Raw genomic sequence first — 13,195 nt, 5'->3', positions numbered from 1 at the left:
TGCCCAACAGTGGCGATTACTGTGTCAACGTTTATATTGTAGTTTATCGACGCAACAAAAGCATCAGAAATGTCGAAATGCGCATATAGGTGCAGGGCACGAGTAAACATCAATGAAATATAGAGTTTGCACACCGCGTCACTCTATCAAAGATCAAAGGTTTATCACCACCGACGTGTGACCATTTCCAGCCTGGTAGCTCATGCAGTCCTGCCTCTGCGCTACTAGGCTGGAAACGTCTCACTTCGGTGGTGATAAACCTTTGATCTTTCTTTGCAGCGTGACGCCTCTATAATATTTGGTTGATATTTTGTCGTTCGTCCCACATCACACGGAGATTTGAGGAGACATGTTGTGGTCAGAAGGAGCAGCCATGGACAGTTAGGTCGATGCTGAGGATTGTACAGTTCAGTGATGTCATCCCCTCTGTGTATTGACTGTATTGCTGCCACACCCTGTACGCATCATCATCATCATCATCATAATAATAATACTTTACAGTATGACGAGTTGATCCTTTTGATTTTCTATTCCCCTCCTCATATTTCCTATTTCAGACTCTGAAATGTATAGCAGATTTTATGTGCGATTGTTTGTTTGTTTGTTTGTTTGTTCGTTTGCTGGTTCCTTCGTTGGTTGGTTGGTTGGTTCATTAATTCATTAATTCATTCATTCATGCATTAATTAATTAATTCATTCATTCATTCATTCATCCATCCATCCATTCAGGGAGGACCGTAAAGAACAAGCTCTCCTTTTTAACTTTAACTCTGAGAGTGTACAAATGGAACCAAATGGACAAACAAACGGTCAAAGGTCAAAAGTGTAGGCTATTCAGAAATGGGCAAAAGTAGCAGATCGCGACACGACATACTTGGATACTATGGATTCATGTAAAAAAAAATATATATATATATATATATTTTTTTTTAATTAAATATATTACGTTCATGTGTTACGTGTTGATTCTTTGATTTAAGAAATAAAAGGGCCCCTAGATTAATCGATTCGATTAAAAGATCCATTTGATATATTTCCGGTTAATTGCCCAGCCCTACTTACAGGTCATGTATAGGTACTATTTTGGGCCTATAATTTCCGCCCCCAGAATAGAGACCGCTATAGGGTTCAGAGGGAACTTTGGGAAACCGCACCTCGGCCTTGGCGAGGGGTTATCTCACGCGACCCCTCATTTGTAAAGATGGAAAGGCCAGGTCGAAAAGGTCATCCGGGGATGAGTGCATTTAGAAGTCCGGGTTGTAAAGCAGCGTCCACTATCCAAACTGTCTGCTCTGATAAGTACGAGTGAGAGTGACGAAGAAAGTTCAAGCCGTGACAGCGGAAGTGACAGGGAGGGTGGAGGGGTGGATGGAGACCGAAAAGGCTGAGGTGTGGTGTTTTTGACTTTTTGTTACTTTTGGGATGTAAGCGGGTGATTTCAGGTCACCTATAGCCTCTATCCGCCCTCGGGGGTAGAGCTTATAGTAAGACTTGTGTTCACACCGACGGGCCAAAACCAGAGTTATGGCCTAGCCAGTCTGTGTTGACTTCTATGACTGCATGGTCATGATAAACTGTCCGTCGACTACCTTTCTTCACTGACGGGGGGGAAAAAAACGTCATAAAAACTAAGCTACGATTAGTCATCATAGCGAAATTGTCATCATTTAGTCATCATTGATGACTATATTATATTTAGTCATCAGGGTTAGGGTTGACTAAAATATATACTAACATTTTCATCAACATATTAGGGGTGGGGGGGGGGGGGGGTGGCTGTAAAACAGAAGCAACTGTAGTTTACTAAGTTTGCAGGGTTTAAGTGGTTAACGAAAGTCTCTCATGGCGATAAGCCCCCCGCCGGGGTTCAAAGGTCACACAAACACCCCCTCCCCACGCCAGCCCGCCCCCTCCATCATCATGTCGGCTTTACTTCTCGCCTAAGAGCTTTTCAAGTGCCTCTCTTTCGTGTTTCCGTGGGAGCTAAACTCTCTCCGTCGTTCCCAAACAAGTAAAACAACAAAAACTAAATAGATACCTTAAATAAATACCTCTTTATTGATTCCGCAGGGAGAGCAGTTCAAGTCACTGACGCAGCGCATTAAAGAAGTCTGAGATACAATCATAGCAAGACCAACGTCACACTGACTGTATTATTAAAGAGGATGTACAAAGGTATACACACCCTATATACCATAAAAAAAAAAAAAGTATACAAAAGGATGCAAGTTGGAATACCTTATTGGAATAAATGAATGCGCCAGAGACAGCACAGCACTGCAGTAAAGTTACATTATTAGGTACAGAAGAGTAATATCACAACAAAGACGCCCTTAAACACATTCTGGGCGGGAACCCCGTTTGGTGTATTAAGCGTCATGTTATACTATTGGAAAAATAGCAGATATACGAGCTTGTAGATCTGCTATTTTTGAAAAGTCGTGAAAATGTGGTGCAACACTTTGAATATATATTCTTTCAGAACGAACGTTTTTAACTCAAATCTTTGCTTCTGGGGGACTCCCTGGAACAACATATTTTCAGATGGGGGTCGGCGGCCAAATACAGAATATGTTTGAGCCACATTTTCATGATTTTTCTAAAAATAGCCGACCTACAAGCTCGTAGCGCGGCACTGCTATTTTCCAATAGCTAAAGAATGACATAATGCTTAAAACTAGAGCTGGGACTCGATTAAAAAAAATTATCTAATTAATCAGAGGCTTTGCGATTAATTAATCTAGATTAATCACATTTTAATCGCATATCAATATTCAACCCGAGAACAGCGAGAAACCTTTTTTTAAATGTTTTTTGGTATCCCAGTGAATCAACGAATAGTGACTACAGGATACCACTCATTTTCAACATTTTACTGTCATTAATATACCTGTTGTGGAAATAATAATAAAAAGTCACCCCATTCTGTGTTGCCTAGAACTGGAGGTCTGAATTTTTTTTAGTAACAGTAACAAGTACATCTCAGTGACATCACAAAGCTGTACTTACTTCATATTGTTACTGTTTTTTGTCAGACCTCCAGTTCTAGGCAACACAAAATGGGGTGACTTTTTATTATTTCCAGTTTTCAGTACTATAGAAAAGCGCCCAGTGAGAAACGTTCCGCGGTGAAAAAAAGGTGCTATTAATTTATTAATCGCATCAATTTAGTTAATCGCGATAAATTTTTCTGTAGTTAATTAATCTAAATTAATCGCAATTAGTCCCGGCCCTACTTAAAACACCAAAAGGGGCTCCCGCCCAGAATGGGTTAAACAAAGTAATTAAAGTCACTTCAGTTGACCCCTCTATATAGTACTTAGTTAAACAGACGAGAGTTAAACTGTGCCTTCTTTCTCAATCTACAGTCATCAGCCCTAGTCACATCACCAACAATAGCTCACACTGATGCATTGTGAGCTTGTAGATCTGCTATTTTTGGTCAATGTCCCCCCCAGAATAGGAATTGGTAGTGGTTAAACGCCAAGTATAAAGTTATTTTCAGTCCGTCCTATAATGGAAACTAATGTTCATACAGTACTGTACTGAGGTTTTTTTTTCTTTTCGTTTTGTTTTTAAATAAATCAGTGCTATTGAACAAACTTTGGGCTCCATTTTCGTCACCGCTTTAAACCCCTTATCCCTAAACTTCTTTGAAAAACATTTTTGAATAGTTCAACTAGGCAATACACATTGACACGCTGTGAGCTTGTAGACTGCGCCATTTTAACTATTCAAAAAAAAGGCAAAGAAGTTTAGGGATAAGGGGTTTAGCGGTGATGAAAATGGAGCCCTATATAATGTCTGTGTGTTGGTTAAAAAATATTGAACAAATGAAAAGCATTCACAAAACAAATCACAAGTAAATGTTTTTTAATTTTATTTCAAATGAACATTTTGGAGCTAGGTGGTTTCTTCCAGACAGCAGAGATACCTACGTGTCATTCACATGACAAAAGGTGTGGTAAAGTAACAATGTAATTCAGGGCCATGCAGCCGTGTGGATGAAACGGTTGTTTAGCAGGGCTGACGCGTGAGCCAAAGATGTTTGACAGGCGCTGCCCCGTTATGCAGTCACCCTGAGTGACGCCGAACAAGAAAGAAAGTATAAACATAGCAGAGGAAACGGGGTGGTGGGGTGGGGGTTCTCATGTAAATATGAGTCTGATAGACTATACACTGAGTTTTTGGGGGCAGAGGGGATCGAGGATCCAGGATGTTGGTGTGTGATTTGGTGTCTAGGTTTCGCCCCGACGGCAAAAACCAAAAGCCTGCTGGGTAAATGGTGACCGCATCACAACCGTTGGTCGAGTGAGATAATGCTGGACTGGACTGGAGTCTGGACTGGCCGGCTCTCTCTCTGTGTGTGTATGTGTGTGTGTGTGTGTGTGTGTGTGTGTGTGTGTGTGTGTGTGTGTGTGTGTGTGTGTGTGTGTGTGTGTGTGTGTGTGTGTGTGTGTGTGTGTGTGTGTGTGTGTGTGTGTGTGTGTGTGTGTGTGTGTGTGCGTGTGAGTGTGCGTGCGTGCGCTGCTGTGTGTGTTTCCTGCTAGGGAAAAAAGTGCCTCACTCCTCAAGTCCAGTCCTTACATCACAGATAGTTTCACACACAACAGCTGGAGTCTGCCTTCCACAAACCTGTCTCCATTCTGTGTGCATGCATGTGTGAGTGCGTGTGCCCGTATCCCTAGTGCTGGACTAGTGTTGATTTTGACAGCAAATTTTGGTCATCTGGAAGGTTTTAGTTTTAGCCTATAGTTTTACTCTACTACAAAATATAAGATTTTAGTCGACTAAAGAGCTACAGTTGATTTCGCTGAGGAAAGAATATTTTGCCAGGCCTTTGATTGTGTCGTAATGCCTGATTGTACACTTGGTAGCCGAGCTTCGTTTTTATTTTTATTTTATATATTTTTCGTCAGTGATAAAAGGTAGTTGACAAACGTTTTTCGTCATAGTTTTCGTCCTAGAAATCAACACTATGGTGGACAGTATTAAATACAGGAGCGTACCTATGTTCCCCAGGTTCTATGTTCCCCACCATGCAAAAAAGGTTAGTGTTAGTGTTACTTTTAGTAGCAAATTCTGATTTAAGCTCAGTCTTTGAACAATCATTGAACTTTAGGCCTGCCTGGGCTACTTAAACTATCTAGTCTTAGCCAACTAAAAAATAACACTGGCATAAAATAAAATAAAACATAATTGCTCAGACTCTTCAACAAAGATGGCAAAAACAAACATTCTTTGTTCTGTACTTATACAATTGTATAGTACAAAACACTGAAGTCCTTAAACCAGAAACCTAACGCAACCCTAAACCCTAAGGTAAGTGGGGAACATAGAACCTGGGGAACATAGGGATGATCCCTTAAATACATTTACTTGAGAGGTGTTACTTAAGTACTTCTGGGATACTTACTGTATGAATTTCATTCCACGACACCTTCAGAAAGGGGAAAACGACATTATGAGAGAGAGCGAGAGAGAGAGAGAGAGAGAGAGAGAGAGAGAGAAGGCGGAAAATTGTGAGTTGTCAGCTGCGAAGAAAGTTTCCCCAATTGATGACACTTCCAGGAAAATGTGTGAATTTGAGTGATGTCACATTTCTAGAATGTAGCTGGCCATGCCACACAGAAAGACCTAGGCTTGTCATTCAGCAGACCAGGATTCACATTCTTCGCTTATTAGCCCATTTTGACCTGAGATCAGATTAAAGAAATATCTGTAAATCTTATCCAAACGACAACAAAATCTAAATCAAAGTCTTGGACACGTCTGAGAGGCAAAATCTCATCAAAATGGTGGTCCGTGGCTCAAAATGAGCCGAATAAATAATGGACCTTGATGTGAAAAACAGGGTTGAAAAAACCAACTGCTTTATTGCTACTGACTGTAGCGTCGCTGTACAGTCGAGGGTCATGACAGCCAGCTGACCAAATAAAAGCCAAGGGAACAACAGCTGGACCACAGGGCAGGCCACAGGGGGAAACACCAGTAAACATTCAGACAGACAGACAGACAGACAGACAGACAGACTGCAGCAGCGTGGGAGGACAGACACAGCACAGCTTTCAGAGTTATAGTGCAGATTAGAACCACAACAGTGGGACGTTTAGACGTTTACATGCTGTTGTAATTGTGATTTCCTCTTAATGGCCCTGTGAATGTTTTCAGAACGGGTTAAAATAGTATTGTTGAGCAAAAAAGGTGGGGAAAAAAAATAAAAAGAAGAAAGCAGCTCAAAGCGCTCTTCTTGGCATTGTTTAAAGAAACCAGGGGGGGGAAAGTTTGAAAATGACCTAATCTCCATCAGCACTTTCTTAAATGGATATTTCACCTAAAAAAAGAAAAGAAAAAAAGGCGGCATTCTATATCGTCTACTCAGGCTTTTGTGAACAGCCAGACAGTTTTTTAAGTTGGTCGATTCAGTATTTAGATATGTGACATTCATTTTTTATACAAAACCATTGTAACTTCAAACTCCCATTATAGATTCATCCGCAATATATGAGGGGCATGTTTTCTCGATTCCTTTTTTTCATTCATGTTATTATGGAAGTATGAGTCACCATAACCAAGGACAGGTGTTTTCGATGACTCTAACATGCAGGTTAACCCATTTAGGCCTGACGTCAAAATAAAAAAAAGCGTTCGCCCTGAAAGAATATAATTATACCTATTCAAAGATTTGTGCCGCATTTTTTTTCCAAAAATATTTTTCAACAGCTAAAGTATAACAGGATGCTTGAAACACCAAAAGGGGTTCCCGCCAAAAATGGGTTAAAATGGAAGTGTTACAACAATGGGCTTGTATAGAAAGGGGGCGTGTCTGATAAAAATCTATATAAAATATCTAAATACGGAATCAAGCAAAGTGAATGTGAAATATCCCTTTAAGGGGGGGGACCACCAGGGGGTCCAAATGGAACCTTACAGGTCTGAATAAACAGTTTTCAATATATATATTATTTAAAAAATATATATATATATCGAATGGCTGTCCAGGGCGTAATAATGCATATCAAAGTGGGGGTCCTTGAAATTAATGGAACCAAATGGACCCGGCCATAAAACAAATTCCAATTGATGAACTCAAGAGTCACAGACCACCCCGGCGACCGCAGACGTCTGAGAACCAGTGCATTATTAACCCCCATAGAGACCGGTGGGAGAAACGAGTGTGTTTCGTTTCATATAGGAACTGGCCTTTTTTTCCCCACAGCATGATATAACTGATCATTATTGGCTCGAGGGATCGGGCAGCTTGAAGAGCAAGCAGCAGTAATTTGCCAAACATTGTTATACGTCTAAGAAGTTTCTGGGAAATCCAGTTCCAAAAGGGGGAGAAGCTCCAGAGAGTCCGCTTGGTCACTAATCTCCTCATAACCCATTCTGAACGGGAACCCATTTTGGTGTTATAGCATCATGTTATGCTTTAGCTATTGAAAAATAGCAGACCTACAAGCTCGTAGCGCGCCACCGAGTGGCACGCTACGAGCTTGTAGGTCTGCTATTTTTAGAAAAATCAAAGAACGACTGACATTTTTAGAATCTGATCCCAGGTCAGAATGGGTTAATCAGACCAGTGTGTGTCCAGTGGAAACCTCGTATGAATCTGATCTCAGGTCAGAATTGGTTTTAATCGCTTCATGCTGCGTCCACCATGTGCTGCCATAAGACAATGCAACACACTTCCGCAAGAACAGAGCATAGAAGTTCTGGTGGTTCTCAAGCGTCTTTGGAATTACATTATTACTTTATAGCACCTTTTGTCATATTAAGGGCCGATTCATACTCCTATTTTAGAGCTGAATAAAAGTCGGTTCGGCGCTGTAGAGCCTACAATGTGACGTCATTTGAGGTTCGGGGGGGGCGGGTACCGTCCTAAAGTCGGCTCTTCGGTGCTACTAAAAAATTCTGACGAGCCGAAATCATTTCGGCACTACAGCACCGAAACAGCGGTAAAATAGGAGTATGAATCGGCCCTAACGGTATGCGTAAATATGTGAATATTGCAAAGATACAGAAAATACAGCACGTCACAAGGAATATTATAATATGATATACTGGAGAGAATAGTTAATTCCATAGGACAGACAAAGAATTACTTGTATACTTGGCGTTTCACGCCAGCATTCCTATTCTGGGGGGGGAGGGGCATAGCCGGCATACACCAAAAATAGCCGCTCTATAAGCTCACAACTTATAGAGGGTCTAACTCTAAGTGGTGACATTGGTGAATTCCAAATATTATCACCGTATGCGAAGGCACCCCTGGACTTGCGTCAAGCAGAGTGGAGTCGGCTCCCATTTTGACCGTTTTTTTTGGTATGACCCGGCCAGGGGATTGATTGATATAACAAGCACATCACATTCAAATAAAGCAACAATACAATAAGATGTATAAACAGAGCAGCAAAGAACAATACATGGAAATCGACAACACACATAGAAATAAACACTATTACAAATACAAACCAAAATGTTTGGGATACAAAATGGTAAGCATTGTGTGTCCCAATGTTTGGGGACCCTGTGTTTACTGTGGCACTGCACTGAGCTGTCACAATAACTATGTGGTTTCTCGCTGACTCTCGACATGCTGTTTGATTGATCGATCTGCAGCTAATTAGTTTTTCACGTGAACTTCTTGCCCTCGAGGGAACATTTTTGATGGCTTCATAAATCAAAGTGTCAATTTTGGCAAACGGGTTGTTGGTTGTATTCTGTTTGTTTCTGTTTATTTTCACATTTTCCACTAGTTGTAGCCAGCACCTCCTATTTCGATCTGGACTCATCCAGTCATTTGATATATTTCTGATGACTGAAGTTAATCATTTTAATCTCTTTAATTTATCCTCTTTGTAATCTAATTTAAATATCATATTGGAAAAAAAACGGACTTCCACCCACATACTTGAATGACTTATTTATAGTCAGGATTAGGAACCAAAATGGCCTTTTTACTGGCCTGTGACTCTGAGAGAGTGAACCGGATCCATCTGGTTCCATTTGTACACTTAACACAGATGATTTGACGGACCTTGAAATTAACCACTTAATAAACACATTTCGGCCAAACCAAGGTGGCAAGGCGGTGTGAGCTGGTAGACTAGATCGCTGAAGAGATTCGGTGTGAGGGGAAAGAAAGGCCTCCGGTCAACAAAGTATAATAGGGTTTAAATCTGCGTATGAGTATAACTGTTGTGTTCTGCCCGGGATGTGAACCCCGCTGACAAGTGCTTGCTCATCATGGGGATGAATATCATTTTAACCTTCAGGTCAAAATGTGTGTCAAACCAGAAACAGGATCGTGCCAAAGGTTGTGTCCAACCTAGACGCAGGATCTGAATGTCTGAAACGAGCAGGGAGGGGTTTTAGTTTAGAGTAGACTATAGTCATTGGTCAGACAGTCATTAGTCCGACATCGACAACCTATCTTAAACCCTAATTTAAACATAACCACAAGCACGGGACTATCCCGCAGGGAGACCAATTACAAACCCTATTGTAGGCCACTCTACCATACAGCTTGGCCACTAAACACAACTAGAGCTAATAAGTGTCTGAGAGAGGTTGAGAGTCACTGTAAAGGAGGACGTTGGTTTTAATTGTGACATAAAGCCGACAACACCAGCACGTCGGCTGTGTGACCGCTGGCAGCGTCAGGCTTTTACATACCAGTAGGACACAGTCAGGAAAAGGAAGGTTTTGAAAATAGACCAACGGTTAAATTACCTTCCCAAAATAGAACGCTTGGACAATCAGTTACATCGACGTCACTGTTTTACCCCGCATCACCTTGCTTTTCTTTCTTCTTGTGCTTGTTCCTCTGTGTGTGTGTGTGTGTGTGTGTGTGTGTGTGCGCACACGTCCGTCACGACACATTGTGAGCTTGTAGTTTGTCTATTTTCACTACTTTTACCAGACACACTTGTATGATGAAGTACTAAGTAGTACGGCATTAAATGACCACAAAAGCATAAAATGTTGACATTTGGAGATACTGTTAAAGGTTTCTGCCTGACAGCGGACAAATTGAAAAGTTTAAATGTGATGTTGACAGAATCAAACTTTATTATCGCACTACAAGTAACGCAGGCAAAATTATTAGGTGTGCAGGCCCATTGATGCAGTTAAAAGATATACTGTAGATAGAGAATTAGAGCATAGGAGTCAAAAGTGCACACGGAAGTGGCTAATAATGTGCATAATAAAATAAAGAGTCATGACATGTCTGTAAAGGAGAGTCCATTTAAAACCCGCATTAATTTCTACTTGCAAAAAATAGATTTCAACCTTACTACTACTTTGTACTGCTAGGACTAAGACTAAAAAATATGTTAAAAAAAATAAAGAAATAAAGTTTGATGAAAAATGTATAATAATTATATAATAATTATATAATAAATTAATAAATTAATAATTTACATTTGGGGGATATCTTTCACAATAATGAATAAAACATGTTCTAGACATTCTAATGATCACAAAAAAACATATATTACAATTATTTTACCTACTTTTATTAGGGTAAAGGTCAAAAGTCTTAGGTTAAAAAATGTTCAAAATTGCAGAGAGTCCAGACATTTTTTATTTGTGTGAATTTCAGCCTCTGTGGGGGGTATTTATATGCAAATATCATGACCAATAGCATTGGAATGGCATTGCAATGAACATCACTGATGACGTTTAGGTGAAAAAAGAACAGAAAAAAAAAAAAAAAATAGTAATTCATTAAAATAGAATTGTTGCTAAAAAGCTAAGTCTGCATTTCAAAAACACATTTCAGTTCAGTCTGTGCAGTACTGGCAACAGGCTTCTTCGCGCTTATACTCATATAGAAGGCTAATTGCTGCCAATGTAAGTGTTCTTCTCCCCCTTATGTGAAGAATAGCTCTGCTATACTGTATGGAAAGTAAGTTAAAAATGGCACAGAAAAATAGCCAATAGTTAACGAGGAAACATTGTTTTACGTGTTCATATTTTGAAGGAGTTTGCTGTACAGCCTAAACACTTTTTGTTGTTAAAACCCAATTCACATTTGTTTGCTTTATATGGTTTCGTTTTTTGTTTTACTGGTACTATTATTTGGATTGACGTCATGCCTGTGTATGTAACACTGTCTAGGCAGAATGCCAGATTCTTCTTTTGCACATGCACGCTATGCACTGTAAGAAATGTAGTGAGAGGTGTTTGGGCAAGTGGCAGGGCTTTCCTCCCTTTTTATTGCATGTGTGAGTGAGTCGGGTGGTATTTGCTCCTATGATACTCCTGTGGGGTTTGCCTGGCCGTGGTGGACGCAGCGGCGGTTTGAAGGACACACAGAGCGCGCGGGGTAAATGTTCCTGAAAGTGCTCAGCTGACCGGATGTTGTGTGTTCCTATACAGGGCGGTTGGACGTGGTCAACCAGACGTCCTTCGTGGAGGTGTCCGTCCTCACCACGTCGGCTCCTCTGCCCACCACCCTGTCCACCACCTCCCTGTCTCCGCCGGGCCCCACCTCCCCCACCACCACCACCTCCCTGCCTCCCCTGGGCCCCACCTCCCCCACCACCACCTCCCTGCCTCCCCTGGACCCCGCCAGCTCCGCTCATGACGAGCAGGAGGAGGAGGAGGAGCCGTCCATGACGTCCATGTTCTCCACCAGCATGGCTCCGCCCCGCCCCACGCCCCCCGGGGAGGAGGAGCTAGAGGAGGTGAGCGCCGCGGCTTACACCACGCCCTCTACGAGGCGCCACCACGCGGCCGCCGCCGCCACGGCCTCCATCACCGCCGCCGCCGCGCACGGCACCGACTTTGACATCGGCGACTTCGCTCGCGGGAACGCCATGATGGAGCCGGAGGCGGCGGAGCGCGGCGACACGTTCCCCGCGCCGCCGCCGGCCACCGCCGCCACCGCCCAGCCGGACACGGTGGCAGTCCTGACTGGAAGTACCGCGGAACAAGGTTAGAATTATTTTTCAATTTCCGTTTGGTTTTTCTATATATATATATCTTTTTTTAAAGTGGATTTGCCCTTTTTTTTAAGCTCTTTTTTTTAAGCTAAATGACTCGCGTCTGAAATGTCGACATAGACCTACAACTAAGGACATTTCCTCTATGATTGATTTCATTGATTTCGTAAACTAAACACACAAAAGTGTTTCAGTCAAAAGCCTTGCGTTTCTTTTCAATCCCGTTATTTTTGTTAGATTTTTTTAGTTAACTATAATGACTTGACCCCCCGTCAGAGTCCCTGCCGCCCGCCTCGCCGTCTGAGGACCCGGAGGAGGACGAGGACCACTCGGTGATCGAGGTGTTCACCGTCCCGCCTCACATCGCCATCACCATGGACGCCTCGCCCGGGACCGATCCCGCCGACCGATCCGCCCTGGGAAAGACGGAGGAGACCATCGTGGAGCCAGGCATCACCACGGTATAGGCACTGTTGTTATTACCGTGAAAGCAATTGTAGGCTCTATTGCACAGCCTCCATGGGCCTCTTCCTTTGTACAGGTGTTGCCAATACTAATGAAGTGTCTGTTTCGTTTAGTGTAGCACAGTGGTTCTCAAACTTAAAACATACAATAAAATGAAAATGTCAAGGCCCCCTGTCTGCAGGGCCTGTGGTCCATTTGGTTCCATCTGTACACTTTCAGAGTTAGGGCCGATTCATACTCCTATTGTACCGCTGTTTCAGCGCTGTAGTGCCGAAATGATTTTGGCTCATCAGAAATGTTCAGTAGCACCGAAGAGCCGACGTTAGGACGGTACCCGCCCCCCCCCCGAACCTCAAATGACGTCACATTGTAGGCTCTACAGAGCCGAACCGACTTTTATTCGGCTCTAAAATAGGAGTATGAATCGCACCTTACACACCTCGTGAAGGGGCATTTGGAACCCCCTCAAGGAACCACGACGGTCTCTGGACCACACTTTGAGAACCACTGGTGTAGCAGTGTTTCCAGTGAGCCAACTTGCACAATATCATCATCCTGACTTAACTAGAATGGAACAGAGCCTGCATTAGTATAAGGCCTGCTTTATTTTAATATGGTTGCTGTGCATATAGGGCCCATTACAGTTTTTTTTTTCCTTTTCTGAATTGTCTCCTATGGTCACCATTCATGTAAGATTGTGGATATAGTGCATTTATATTGATTATTGGTAGCGTAACCAATTGATTATTGGTCACTTTTTTTGTATATTGAAGTTA

At 42.2% G+C, this 13,195-nt stretch overlaps 1 protein-coding gene across 1 annotated transcript in view; it reads left to right on the top strand.

Annotated features, from left to right (window-relative positions):
- vcana (versican a) overlaps window positions 1-13,195 on the top strand; it is a 76,315-nt gene that overhangs the window by 16,931 nt on the left and 46,189 nt on the right. The gene's annotated exons all lie outside the window — the stretch shown is intronic.

The sequence above is a fragment of the Protomyctophum parallelum genome, assembly GCF_964188405.1.
Source record: "Protomyctophum parallelum genome assembly, chromosome: 15".
In the NCBI taxonomy this organism is placed as follows: domain Eukaryota; kingdom Metazoa; phylum Chordata; class Actinopteri; order Myctophiformes; family Myctophidae; genus Protomyctophum; species Protomyctophum parallelum.
This window is presented reverse-complemented; position numbering and strand designations above follow the sequence as displayed.